This window comes from Hyla sarda, chromosome 4 (assembly GCF_029499605.1).
Source record: "Hyla sarda isolate aHylSar1 chromosome 4, aHylSar1.hap1, whole genome shotgun sequence".
NCBI classification, from domain to species: Eukaryota; Metazoa; Chordata; class Amphibia; order Anura; family Hylidae; genus Hyla; species Hyla sarda.
This window is the reverse complement of record NC_079192.1, coordinates 183,602,122-183,615,376: the sequence shown is the minus strand read 5'-3', so window position 1 is coordinate 183,615,376 and position 13,255 is coordinate 183,602,122. Positions and strand designations below refer to the sequence as shown.

The 13,255-nt window shown below is 51.3% G+C and overlaps 1 protein-coding gene across 2 annotated transcripts in view; it reads left to right on the top strand.

Annotated features, from left to right (window-relative positions):
- Positions 1-13,255, top strand: part of MIOX (myo-inositol oxygenase) — a 50,879-nt gene that overhangs the window by 16,509 nt on the left and 21,115 nt on the right. The gene's annotated exons all lie outside the window — the stretch shown is intronic.

Genomic DNA, 13,255 nt, shown 5'->3' with positions numbered 1-13,255 from the left:
AAGATCCAATTCAATACCCAATAAACTGTTAATGGTTGTTACAAAACAGAGCTGTCACGATGCCGGCTGGCAGGTAGTGGACCCTCTGTGCCAGAGAGGGATTGGCGTGGACCGTGCTAGTGGACCGGTTCTAAGCCACTACTGGTTTTCACCAGAGCCCGCCGCAAAGCGGGATGGTCTTGCTGCGGCGGTAGTGACCAGGTCGTATCCACTAGCAACGGCTCACCTCTCTGGCTGCTGAAGATAGGCGCGGTACAGGGGAGTAGGCAGAAGCAAGGTCGGACGTAGCAGAAGGTCGGGGCAGGCAGCAAGGATCGTAGTCAGGGGCAACGGCAGAAGGTCTGGAAACACAGGCAAGGAACACACAAGGAACGCTTTCACTGGCACTAAGGCAACAAGATCCGGCAAGGGAGTGCAAGGGAAGTGAGGTAATATAGGGAAGTGCACAGGTGAAAACCCTAATTGGAACCACTGCGCCAATCAGCGGCGCAGTGGCCCTTTAAATCGCAGAGACCCGGCGCGCGCGCGCCCTAGGGAGCGGGGCCGCGCGCGCCGGGACAGAACAGACGGGGAGCGAGTCAGGTAGGGGAGCCGGGGTGCGCATCGCGAGCGGGCGCTACCCGCATCGCGAATCGCATCCCGGCTGGCAGCAGGATCGCAGCGCCCCGGGTCAGAGGACGTGACCGGAGCGCTGCAGCGGAGGGAGTGAAGCGAGCGCTCCGGGGAGGAGCGGGGACCCGGAGCGCTCGGCGTAACAGTACCCCCCCCCTTGGGTCTCCCCCTCTTCTTGGAGCCTGAGAACCTGAGGAGCAGACTTTTGTCAAGGATGTTGTCCTCAGGTTCCCAGGATCTCTCTTCAGGACCACAACCCTCCCAGTCTACTAAAAAAAAATTTTTCCCTCTGACCTTTTTGGCAGCCAAAATTTCCTTGACCGAGAAGACGTCCGAGGAGCCGGAAACAGGAGTGGGAGGAACAGATTTGGGAGAAAAACGGTTGAGGATGAGTGGTTTGAGAAGAGAGACGTGAAAGGCATTAGGGATACGAAGAGAAGGAGGAAGAAGAAGTTTATAAGAGACAGGATTAATTTGACACAAAATTTTGAAAGGACCAAGATAGCGTGGTCCCAACTTGTAGCTAGGGACACGGAAGCGGACATATTTAGCGGAGAGCCATACCTTGTCTCCAGGGGAAAAAACGGGGGGAGCTCTTCTTTTCTTATCCGCGAACCTCTTCATGCGTGAAGAAGCCTGTAAGAGAGAATTTTGGGTCTCTCTCCATATAATGGAAAGGTCACGAGAAATTTCATCCACAGCGGGCAGACCAGAGGGCAAGGGGGTAGGGAGGGGGGGAAGAGGGTGACGGCCGTACACCACGAAAAATGGGGATTTGGAGGAAGATTCAGAGACCCTGAAGTTATACGAAAATTCGGCCCATGGAAGGAGATCTGCCCAGTCATCCTGGCGGGAGGAAACAAAATGTCGCAAATAATCACCCAGGATCTGGTTAATTCTTTCTACTTGTCCATTGGACTGGGGATGATATGCAGAGGAAAAATTTAATTTAATCTTGAGTTGTTTACAGAGAGCCCTCCAGAATTTAGACACGAATTGGACCCCTCTATCCGAGACAATCTGCGTAGGCAACCCGTGAAGACGAAAAATGTGTACAAAAAATTGTTTAGCCAACTGAGGCGCAGAAGGAAGACCAGGAAGAGGGATGAAATGTGCCATTTTGGAGAATCGATCAACGACCACCCAAATAACGGTGTTGCCACGGGAAGGGGGTAAATCAGTAATAAAATCCATACCAATCAGAGACCAAGGCTGTTCGGGGACAGGCAGAGGATGAAGAAAACCAGCGGGCTTCTGGCGAGGAGTCTTATCCCGGGCACAGATAGTGCAGGCTCGCACAAAGTCCCCAACATCCGTCTCCAGAGTCGGCCACCAATAGAAGCGGGAGATGAGTTGCACAGATTTCTTGATGCCCGCATGACCTGCGAGATGGGAGGAGTGACCCCATTTGAGGATTCCGAGGCGTTGGCGTGGAGAAACAAAGGTCTTTCCTGGAGGAGTCTGCCTGATGGAGGCAGGAGAAGTGGAGATCAGGCAGTCAGGTGGAATGATGTGTTGCGGAGGGAGATCAACTTCTGAGGCATCCGAGGAACGAGAGAGAGCATCGGCCCTAATGTTCTTATCGGCAGGACGAAAGTGAATCTCAAAATTAAATCGGGCAAAGAACAGAGACCACCGGGCCTGGCGAGGATTCAGCCGTTGGGCCGACTGGAGGTAGGAGAGGTTCTTGTGGTCGGTGTAGATAATAACAGGAAATCTTGATCCCTCCAGCAGATGCCTCCATTCCTCAAGTGCTAATTTAATGGCTAGAAGCTCTCGATCCCCGATGGAGTAGTTCCTCTCCGCTGGAGAGAAGGTCCTAGAGAAAAAACCACAAGTGACAGCATGCCCGGAAGGATTTTTTTGTAGAAGAACAGCTCCAGCTCCTACTGAGGAGGCATCAACCTCCAATAGGAAGGGTTTGGAAGGGTCAGGTCTGGAGAGCACGGGAGCCGAAGAAAAGGCAGACTTGAGTCGTTTAAAGGAGTCTTCTGCTTGAGGAGGCCAGGACTTGGGATCAGCATTTTTCTTGGTTAAAGCCACGATAGGAGCCACAATGGTAGAAAAATGTGGAATAAATTGCCTGTAATAATTGGCGAACCCCAAAAAGCGTTGGATAGCACGGAGTCCGGAGGGGCGTGGCCAATTTAAGACGGCAGAGAGTTTGTCTGGATCCATCTGTAGTCCCTGGCCAGAGACCAAATATCCTAGAAAAGGAAGAGATTGGCATTCAAACAGACATTTCTCAATTTTGGCATAGAGTTGGTTGTCACGAAGTCTCTGAAGAACCATACGGACATGCTGGCGGTGTTCTTCTAGATTGGCAGAAAAAATTAGGATATCGTCCAGATATACCACAACACAGGAGTATAACAGATCACGAAAAATTTCATTGACAAAGTCTTGGAAGACGGCAGGGGCATTGCACAGTCCAAAGGGCATGACCAGATACTCAAAGTGTCCATCTCTGGTGTTAAATGCCGTTTTCCACTCGTCCCCCTCTCTGATGCGGATGAGGTTATAGGCGCCTCTTAAGTCCAATTTAGTGAAGATGTGGGCACCTTGGAGGCGATCAAAGAGTTCAGAGATGAGGGGTAAGGGGTAGCGGTTCTTAACCGTGATTTTATTAAGACCGCGGTAGTCAATGCAAGGACGTAGGGAGCCATCTTTTTTGGACACAAAGAAAAATCCGGCTCCGGCAGGAGAGGATGATTTACGGATAAAGCCCTTTTTTAGATTCTCCTGGACGTATTCGGACATGGCAAGAGTCTCTGGGGCAGAGAGAGGATAAATTCTGCCCCGGGGTGGAGTAGTACCCGGGAGGAGGTCGATAGGGCAATCATAAGGCCTGTGAGGAGGTAGAGTCTCAGCTTGTTTTTTGCAGAAAACATCCGCGAAGTCCATATAGGCCTTAGGGAGACCGGTTACTGGAGGAACCACAGAGTTACGGCAAGGGTTACTGGGAACCGGTTTTAGACAGTTCTTGGAACAAGAGGACCCCCAACTCTTGATCTCCCCAGTGGACCAATCCAGGGTTGGGGAATGAAGTTGAAGCCAGGGAAGTCCAAGGAGAATCTCCGAGGTGCAATTGGGGAGGACCAAAAGTTCAATCCTCTCATGATGAGATCCGATGCTCATAAGAAGGGGCTCCGTGCGGAAACGTATGGTACAGTCCAATCTTTCATTATTTACACAATTGATGTAGAGGGGTCTGGCGAGACTGGTCACTGGGATGTTGAACCTGTTGACGAGAGAGGCCAAAATAAAATTTCCTGCAGATCCAGAGTCCAAGAAGGCCACTGTAGAGAAGGAGAAGGCAGAGGCAGACATCCGCACAGGCACAGTAAGACGTGGAGAAGCAGAGTAGACATCAAGGACTGTCTCACCTTTGTGCGGAGTCAGCGTACGTCTTTCCAGGCGGGGAGGACGGATAGGACAATCCCTCAGGAAGTGTTCGGTACTAGCACAGTACAGGCAGAGGTTCTCCATACGGCGTCGTGTCCTCTCTTGAGGTGTCAGGCGAGACCGGTCGACCTGCATAGCCTCCACGGCGGGAGGCACAGGAACAGATTGCAGGGGACCAGAGGAGAGAGGAGCCGAGGAGACGAAACGCCTCGTGCGAACAGAGTCCATATCTTGGCGGAGTTCCTGACGCCTTTCAGAAAAACGCATGTCAATGCGAGTGGCTAGGTGAATAAGTTCATGTAGATTAGCAGGAATTTCTCGTGCGGCCAGAACATCTTTAATGTTGCTGGATAGGCCTTTTTTGAAGGTCGCGCAGAGGGCCTCATTATTCCAGGACAATTCTGAAGCAAGTGTACGGAATTGTACGGCATACTCGCCAACGGAAGAATTACCCTGGACCAGGTTCAACAGGGCAGTCTCAGCAGAAGAGGCTCGGGCAGGTTCCTCAAAGACACTTCGGATTTCCGAGAAGAAGGAGTGTACAGAGGCAGTGACGGGGTCATTGCGGTCCCAGAGCGGTGTGGCCCATGACAGGGCTTTTCCGGACAGAAGACTGACTACGAAAGCCACCTTAGACCTTTCAGTGGGAAACAGGTCCGACATCATCTCCAGATGCAGGGAACATTGGGAAAGAAAGCCACGGCAAAACTTAGAGTCCCCATCAAATTTATCCGGCAAGGATAAGCGTATCCCAGGAGCGGCCACTCGCTGCGGAGGAGGTGCAGGAGCTGGCGGAGGAGATGACTGCTGAAGCTGTGGTAGCAACTGTTGTAGCATAACGGTCAGTTGAGACAGCTGTTGGCCTTGTTGCGCTATCTGTTGTGACTGCTGGGCGACCACCGTGGTGAGGTCAGCGACAACTGGCAGAGGAACTTCAGCGGGATCCATGGCCGGATCTACTGTCACGATGCCGGCTGGCAGGTAGTGGACCCTCTGTGCCAGAGAGGGATTGGCGTGGACCGTGCTAGTGGACCGGTTCTAAGCCACTACTGGTTTTCACCAGAGCCCGCCGCAAAGCGGGATGGTCTTGCTGCGGCGGTAGTGACCAGGTCGTATCCACTAGCAACGGCTCACCTCTCTGGCTGCTGAAGATAGGCGCGGTACAGGGGAGTAGGCAGAAGCAAGGTCGGACGTAGCAGAAGGTCGGGGCAGGCAGCAAGGATCGTAGTCAGGGGCAACGGCAGAAGGTCTGGAAACACAGGCAAGGAACACACAAGGAACGCTTTCACTGGCACTAAGGCAACAAGATCCGGCAAGGGAGTGCAAGGGAAGTGAGGTAATATAGGGAAGTGCACAGGTGAAAACCCTAATTGGAACCACTGCGCCAATCAGCGGCGCAGTGGCCCTTTAAATCGCAGAGACCCGGCGCGCGCGCGCCCTAGGGAGCGGGGCCGCGCGCGCCGGGACAGAACAGACGGGGAGCGAGTCAGGTAGGGGAGCCGGGGTGCGCATCGCGAGCGGGCGCTACCCGCATCGCGAATCGCATCCCGGCTGGCAGCAGGATCGCAGCGCCCCGGGTCAGAGGACGTGACCGGAGCGCTGCAGCGGAGGGAGTGAAGCGAGCGCTCCGGGGAGGAGCGGGGACCCGGAGCGCTCGGCGTAACAAGAGCACTTCACGTATCAGTGTAAATATTGCATTATTAAGACATTTGTCACTATTTGTTAGATAAGTAACAATCGGATCTATTACATTTCCTTTACATTGCATGTGACCTCTACTCTTTGACTTCATCATGATTTCAGCTGCCACTGACTTCTAATAATAGAGTGAAATACAATATATCAAAGTGCAGACTGCAAATATATAGGAGAGGCTATCTATTCTCATTCTATCTGTACCAGCAGTGATTCATACATTCAGTGCATCATTGTCATGTAAACTGATGGTTCGAAATGGTTCTGGAGATTTCAATAATTATAAAGTACTAGCTGAGTACCCGGCGTTGCCCGGTTTTTCCTTCCTAATCCTTGTTGGGGAGGAAAATAAACAAAGGAGGAAGCTTTTGACTTCATATCCCGTCCTCATATATTGTTGTCATATCCCGTCCTCCTATCCCGTCCTCCTATCCCGTCCTCCTATCCCGTCCTCCTATCCCGTCCATCTATCCCGTCCTCCTATCCCGTCCTCCTTTTCCGTCCTCCTTTCCCGTCCTCATATCTCAACCTCCTTTCCCGTCCTCCTTTACCGACCTCCTTTTTCGTCCTCCTATCCCGTCCTCCTATCCAGTCCATCTATCCCATCCTCCTATCCCATCCTTCTATCCCGACCTCCTATCCCGACCTCCTATCACGTCCTCCTATCACGACCTCCTATCCCGTCCTCCTATTGTTACGCCGAGCGCTCCGGGTCCCTGCTCCTCCCCGGAGCGCTCACGGCGTCTCTCTCCCTGCAGCGCCCCGGTCGGTCCCGCTGACCGGGAGCGCTGCACTGACATGGCCATCGGGGATGCGATTCGCACAGCGGGACGCACCCGCTCGCGAATCGCATCCCAAGTCACTTACCCGTCCCGGTCCCCTGCTGTCATGTGCTGGCGCGCGCGGCTCCGCTCTCTAGGGCGCGCGCGCGCCGGCTCTCTGAGACTTAAAGGGCCAGTGCACCAATGATTGGTGCCTGGCCCAATTAGCTTAATTGGCTTCCACCTGCTCCCTGGCTATATCACATCACTTCCCCTGCACTCCCTGGCCGGATCTTGTTGCCTTGTGCCAGTGAAAGCGTTTAGTGTTGTCCAAAGCCTGTGTTACCTGAACTCCTGCTATCCATCTTGACTACGAACCTTGCCGCCTGCCCCGACCTTCTGCTACGTCTGACCTTGCCTCTGCCTAGTCCTTCTGTCCCACGCCTTCTCAGCAGTCAGCGAGGTTGAGCCGTTGCTAGTGGATAAGACCTGGTTGCTACTGCCGCAGCAAGACCATCCCGCTTTGCGGCGGGCTCTGGTGAACACCAGTAGCCTCTTAGAACCGGTCCACCAGCACGGTCCACGCCAATCCCTCGCTGACACAGAGGATCCACTACCTGTAAGCCGAATCGTGACAGTAGATCCGGCCATGGATCCCGCTGAGGTGCCGCTGCCAAGTCTCGCTGACCTTACCACGGTGGTCGCTCAGCAATCGCAGCAGATTGCCCAACAAGGACAGCAGCTGTCGCAGTTGACCGCCACGTTACAGCAACTTCTGCCTCTGCTACAGCAGCAACCATCTCCTCCGCCAGCTCCTGCACCTCCTCCGCAGCGAGTGGCCGCTCCTAGCCTCCGCTTGTCCCTGCCGGACAAATTTGATGGGGACTCTAGACTCTGCCGTGGATTTCTGTCTCAATGTTCCCTGCATATGGAGATGTTGTCGGACTTGTTTCCTACAGAACGGTCTAAGGTGGCGTTCGTAGTGAGCCTTCTTTCAGGAAAGGCCTTGTCTTGGGCCACACCGCTCTGGGACCGCAATGATCCTGCCACAGCCACAGTCCAGTCCTTCTTCGCTGAAGTCCGTAGTGTCTTCGAGGAACCAGCCCGAGCTTCTTCTGCCGAGACTGCCCTGCTGAACCTGGTCCAGGGTAATTCTTCAGTGGGCGAGTACGCCATCCAATTTCGTACTCTTGCTTCCGAATTATCATGGAATAACGAGGCTCTCTGCGCGACCTTTAAAAAAGGCCTATCCAGTAGCATCAAGGATGTGCTGGCCGCACGAGAGATTCCTGCCAACCTGCAAGAACTTATCCATTTGGCCACCCGCATTGACATGCATTTTTCTGAGAGACATCAGGAGCTCCGCCAGGAAAAAGACTTAGATCTCTGGGCACCTCTCCCACAGGAGGCCATGCAAGTGGATCGGTCTCGCCTGACCCAGGAAGAGAGGAATCGCCGTAGGGAAGAAAATCTTTGTCTGTACTGTGCCAGTACCGAGCATTTCTTGGTGGATTGCCCTATTCGTCCTCCACGTCTGGGAAACGCACGCACGCACCCAGCTCACGTGGGTGTGGCGTCTCTTGGTTCAAAGTCTGCTTCTCCACGTCTCACGGTGCCCGTGCGGATTTCTCCTTCAGCCAACTCCTCCCTCTCAGCCGTGGCCTGCTTGGACTCTGGTGCCTCTGGGAATTTCATTTTGGAGTCTTTGGTGAATAAATTCTGCATCCCGGTGACCCGTCTCGTCAAGCCGCTCTACATTTCCGCGGTCAACGGAGTCAGATTGGATTGCACCGTGCGTTACCGCACAGAACCCCTCTTGATGTGTATTGGACCCCATCACGAAGTGATTGAGTTCTTCGTCCTTCCCAACTGTACCTCTGAGGTCCTCCTCGGTCTGCCATGGCTCCGGCTTCATTCTCCCACCCTTGACTGGACCACCGGGGAGATCAAGAACTGGGACTCTGCTTGCCATAGGAAGTGCCTCTCCCCCCCTCCCAGTTCCGTCAGGCAAGCCTCAGTGCCTCCTCATGGCCCCCGTCCTGGTGACACACTGCCCCGTGCCAGGCTTCGCCCTCTGCCCTCCCTCCCCATTCCCACTCCTGCTGTACTGCCTGCCTTTGAGGAAACCCTCCATTCACTCCCGGTGTCCTCGTCCCAGGTAAAGCAGTTGTCGGACAAAAAAAGGGGGAGACCTAAGGGGGGGGGTACTGTTACGCCGAGCGCTCCGGGTCCCTGCTCCTCCCCGGAGCGCTCACGGCGTCTCTCTCCCTGCAGCGCACCCGCTCGCGAATCGCATCCCAAGTCACTTACCCGTCCCGGTCCCCTGCTGTCATGTGCTGGCACGCACGGCTCCGCTCTCTAGGGAGCGCGCGCGCCGGCTCTCTGAGACTTAAAGGGCCAGTGCACCAATGATTGGTGCCTGGTCCAATTAGCTTAATTGGCTTCCACCTGCTCCCTGGCTATATCACATCACTTCCCCTGCACTCCCTGGCCGGATCTTGTTGCCTTGTGCCAGTGAAAGCGTTTAGTGTTGTCCAAAGCCTGTGTTACCTGAACTCCTGCTATCCATCTTGACTACGAACCTTGCCGCCTGCCCCGACCTTCTGCTACGTCTGACCTTGCCTCTGCCTAGTCCTTCTGTCCCACGCCTTCTCAGCAGTCAGCGAGGTTGAGCCGTTGCTAGTGGATACGACCTGGTTGCTACTGCCGCAGCAAGACCATCCCGCTTTGCGGCGGGCTCTGGTGAACACCAGTAGCCTCTTAGAACCGGTCCACCAGCACGGTCCACGCCAATCCCTCGCTGACACAGAGGATCCACTACCTGTAAGCCGAATCGTGACACCTATCTCAACCTCCTATCCCATCCTCCTATCTCAACCTCCTATCCCGTCCTCATATCTCGACCGCCTATCCCGTCCTCATATCTCGACCGCCTATCCCGTCCTCCTATCCCGACCTCCTATCTGACCTCCTATCCCGATATCCTATCCCGACCACCTATCCTGACCTCCTATCCCGTCGTCCTATCCCGTCCTCCTATCCCGTCCTCCTATCTCAACCTCCTTTCCCGTCCTCCTATCTCAACCTCCTTACCTGTCCTCCTATCCCGTCCATCTATCCCATCCTCCTATCCCATCCTCCTATCCCGACCTCCTATCCCGTCCTCCTATCACGACCTCCTATCCCGTCCTCCTATCTCGACCTCCTATCCCGTCCTCCTATGTCGACCTCCTATCCCGTCCTCCTATCTCGACCTCCTATCCCGTCCTCCTATCTCGACCTCCTATCCCGACCTCCTATCCCGACCTCCTATCCGTCCTCCTATCCCGTCCTCCTATCCTGTCCTCCTATCTTGACTTCCTATCCCGACCTCCTATCCCGACCTCCTATCCCGACCTCCTATCCCGACCTCCTATCACGTCCTCCTATCCTGACCTCCTATCCCGGTCCTCCTATCCCGGTCCTCCTATCCGGTCCTCCTATCCCGGTCCTCCTATCCCGTCCTCCTTTTCCGACCTCCTATCCCGACCTCCCATCCCGTCCTCATATCCCGACCTGTAATATGTGTGCCAGGTATTGAAATATCTCCAGCCATACGGAAGTTATGTGAGAACATACAATTTCCATTGATTTGCATGGGACTTTAAACAAAAACCCTGACCCTCACAAATGGGGGTAGTTAAGGGTTAAATTAACTATCCTATATTTTAAGTGGACATATCAGTAACATGTGACCAAGTATTATCGAAATATCTCCAGCCGTTTGGAAGTTATGCAATAACATATATTTCCCATTGACTTGTATGGGACTTTAAACATAAACCCCGCCCCTGGCAAAAGGGGGTGAGTAAGGGTTAAATTACCTATCCTATGTTTGTTGTTGACATATAAGTAACATGTGCCAAGTTTCATGTTAATATCTTTAGCCGTGTGGACATGATGCTGGAACATACACACATACATACATACACACACACACACACACGTTGAGTTTGATATATATATATAAAGATAAGAGAAAATGTGTAAGGGGAAAAAGTATATTGATCTATAAATATGTATGTATAAATATGGAATGTTTTTCTTCATACATATAAATTATGATTTTAACATGCAAGTAGCCATCTTCCAACTTGTCTCCGTTGTACTTACTACGGTACATTAGTGCTACAATCCTATGTGGTTCCTACTTCGTATTCATAGTAGTCTAGATGCAGTTTTTTACCAAAACTATGAGTTGATTTTAAAAAGAGACAAACTATAAAGGCTCATCCACACAACCTGTAATATAATGTATAGAGTAATTATGATTCGGCATTATATAGCTGCATGCATACTGTTCCACTGTAAGGTGCTTCTATCCAATGACACAGTTTTCCCAATAATTCATACAAAATCAGGGGTATACAATGGGTCGTCAATTCAAAAACTTTAAATTTAAGTGCGGCCTTCAAACAAAGTCGGAGCCATTGCTAATGTGCAATGCACTTGTGAGAGACTCCGCTGACCAATGAACAGTGCCAGCAGCAGAACCTTCACTTTAGGGCAAGGGTACTAAACTATTTTTAGAAAAGATCAACTTACCTTGATCTGCTGTCAGGTGAAGGTCTGATTGAAACAGCAGTAGTAAAGATACAGCGCAGTTACATCCAGTGACTGACAGGTGACGTCTTCTTGGAGTCGGTTTCTGTCCTTGTTTTTTCTTTCTTCTAACTGCCATGATGAGTTATTCCAGCCATGACTCTTTCCATGGCTGGTGCAAGGATGTTTGCCACCCTAGGCAAAAGCTCCCTTGGCTCCGCTCCTTGACCTCACCCCTTTTTTACACCACCCACCTTTTTAATGATTGCTACTTAGTTGTAGTTTTAGGCAGCCTGCAGGCAGTCTGGCTCAGCAAGCAGAAGCAATTTAGATGAAAGATTGAGTGGCTACTGGTTCTGGTGCCTGTGACTGCCTGTGGAAGACTTGGAGAGAGAGAGGAACTGCCATTGCCAGGCAGGACTTGCCACCCGCAACCACCATCCCTGCCCCTTCCCTGCACTGTCAGAATGTGTACATGTGGCAGCAGTTTAAAGGCACTTTCTTTCCTGCTGGTGTATGATCAGGGATTCAGTGGTGGTGTGAGTGAGTGAACAGTATATAAGGAGGAAAGAAACTATTATGACCACACAAACTTAAATCCACACTTAAATGCCCTGTGCGGTCTCTGGCCTACAGTAGGCACTAGAATAAGAGGCGGGGCAAGGAGCTTATAGCAGTACACAGAAAACGTCCTGATGCCAGGCCCTTGATGCCCCACACAGTAAAATGAGGTAGGTAAGTAGGCCCCCATTAGGTAAGATATGTTTACTAATAAAGGGGTTATCCAAGTTCGGAATAAAAATTGTAAAAGGCTCCAAAATGTATTAAAACAACAAATTAAATGATACTGATCTCTGCCTACTAATGAGGGAGACTATATGCTTTCTGAGAGGGAGATTTATCAAAACCTGTGCAAAAGAAAAGTTGCCCAGTTGCCCATAGCAACCAATCAGATTGCTTCTTTCATTTTGCAGAGGCCTTGTTAAAAATGAAAGAAGCGAGCTGATTGGTTGCTATGGGCAACTGGGAAACTTTTCCTCTGGACAGGTTTTGATAAATCTCCCCCTATCTGTCTAATAGGGAGAACTAAAACTGCCTGTCCCCCAGTAGGCAAGTGTTCCCCTTGATAGACAGCAGCCAGTTCTCTCAGTAACTAGCAGACAGTTCTCCACATTAGACATGTAGTCCCCACAATAAGCGGATAGTCTTTCTCATTAGCCAGCTAGCCCCCCTCCCCCACCCAGTAGACAGTCCAATTCTCCATTAGGCAGGTAGTTCCCCCCAGTAAACTGGTGACCCTAAAGTAGGCATGAAGTCCCCCATTAGCCAGGAAGCCCCCCACCCCCACTAATAGGCTGGTAGTCTTCCCCATTATCCAGGTAGCCCTACCCAATAAGCATGTAGTTCCCCCTTAAGTCAAGTAGTCCCCTAAACGTCTCTGTGGTCTGTACCAGCTTGGTGGAACTGGCACTTGCTGGTCTGAAGATTCAGGGCAAACATCTTGCATTTCTCAGCAAGTAGTATAAAGTGGACAGTTTGGACGTAAGTCAAAGTCGCTCACATTATAATCTGTAAAGTAGCTGTAGGGTGGGCTGATTTAGTCCCTTACTGGGGCCGTCAGTCTGCTGTGCAGTGAACTTACCTTAAAGGGGTACTCTGGTGAAAAACTTTGTTGTTTTTTTTAATGAACTGGTGCCAGAAAGTTAAACAGATATGTAAATTACTTCTATGAAAAATCTTAATCCTTTCAGTACTTTTTAGCAGCTGTTTGCTAGAGGAAAATCTTTATTTTTTGAATTTCTTTCTTGTGTTGTCCACAGTGCTCTCTGCTGACACCTGATGCCTGTATCAGGAATGGTCCAGAGCACGAGAAAATCCCCATAGCAAACCTATGCTACTCTCAGTTCCTGACACAAACAGAGGTGTCAGCAGAGAGCACTGTGGACAACACAAAAAAGACATTCAACAAGTAAAGAATTTCCTCTGTAGCATTCAGCTGCTAAAAAGTACTAAAAGGATTAAGATTTTTTTAATAGAAGTAATTTACAAATCTGTTTAACTTTCTGGCACCAGTTCATTTAAAAAAAATGTTTTCCATCGTAGTACCCCTTTTAGTGGAGCATTGGGGTAGGTCGGGATATTAAAAGCATATATAGTATTATGCATTAAAGTTAAACGTGACTCAACCCACCTTTTATTTA